Source organism: Asparagus officinalis, chromosome 2, assembly GCF_001876935.1.
Source record: "Asparagus officinalis chromosome 2, Aspof.V1, whole genome shotgun sequence".
Taxonomy (NCBI): domain Eukaryota; kingdom Viridiplantae; phylum Streptophyta; class Magnoliopsida; order Asparagales; family Asparagaceae; genus Asparagus; species Asparagus officinalis.
Genome location: NC_033795.1, coordinates 12,357,763 through 12,358,954, shown reverse-complemented (window position 1 = coordinate 12,358,954; position 1,192 = coordinate 12,357,763).

Genomic DNA, 1,192 nt, shown 5'->3' with positions numbered 1-1,192 from the left:
TTCTTGCCTACTGCTAAAAACACTTGAATAGCTTGTTTGGCTTTGCCTACTGCTGAAAAAAAAAACATATATAAGAGATACATAATGTAGGCATCAAAAATTGCCGATAGGTCCCCGCAAACAGCTCAGTGTTAACGAATGACGATGAACGTCACTACCCGGTTCACAAGAGTTCGAATGATGTCGGTAAACGCCTGAAGCGAATCGATGAGCTATGCGAACCAACAGAATTTCAGAACAACGGGGATACGGATTGATCGGGAACCTCGCGACCGCTGCAAAAGAAGCAGCGCCCTTCGTGTCCCGTTCACCCCACTGATAATTCAACCATGGGGGCTAACAGAGCTCTTCGTCGGAATTCCAACGCATCCGAAATCAACTAAATCCGAGTTTGGACGACGAATCAACGGTAAACACACCCGGAAAGGCCTCGGACTGAACTCGGGCACCCGGGGGTGTCTTGGCAAGCTCGAAACACCCGAGGGGTGTCTTGGCAAAACCAAGACACCCCAGGGGTGTCTCGACCAGGCCGAGACACCCCAAGGGTGTCTCGGCCAGGCCGAGACACCCTAGGGTGTCTCGGCCTGGGTGTCCAAGGGGTGTCTCGGCCGCCGAGACACCCCAAGGGGGTGTCCTCATCATTTCAGCCCCCCCTCTCTTGGTTTGCTATAAATAGCCCCCTTAGGCCTTCATTTGAGGGGGCTCCTGATTTAGCTCTTGATTTTTTTTGGTGGCCTTGGAGTTTTGGATCTGATTTGAGAGAGGGAGAGGAGGATTTCTTGGAGAGAGCCTAGGCGAAGCCCTGCCGGAGCAAGGAGTGTTCGAGCCTTCTGCAGCAAAAGGGTCTTCTTCTTCCTTCCCCCTTCTCTTCTCCTTAGTATTGGCCTTCAGCGTTAATACTAAGAAGAGCTAGTGTCTCGCTTTAGCCGAGATATAAGCTTCATAGCTTCTCGATCCCACGCGGGTCGACGAAGTTCAGTTTCTAAATCCCCTCGCGGATAGACGAAACTCTGTCCGATTTTCTCGGAACGGATCTGACCTACCGGTGGTCCACGGATATTGACGTCCCCGTCACAGGCTAAAGACCCACGCAAGCAAGACCGCACCAAAACGGGATCTTGTGTTTATTTTCAGAAAAGTTGTAATCTTTGTTTTATTGCACAAGTAGGTCTTATAAAAAGACCGACTTTTT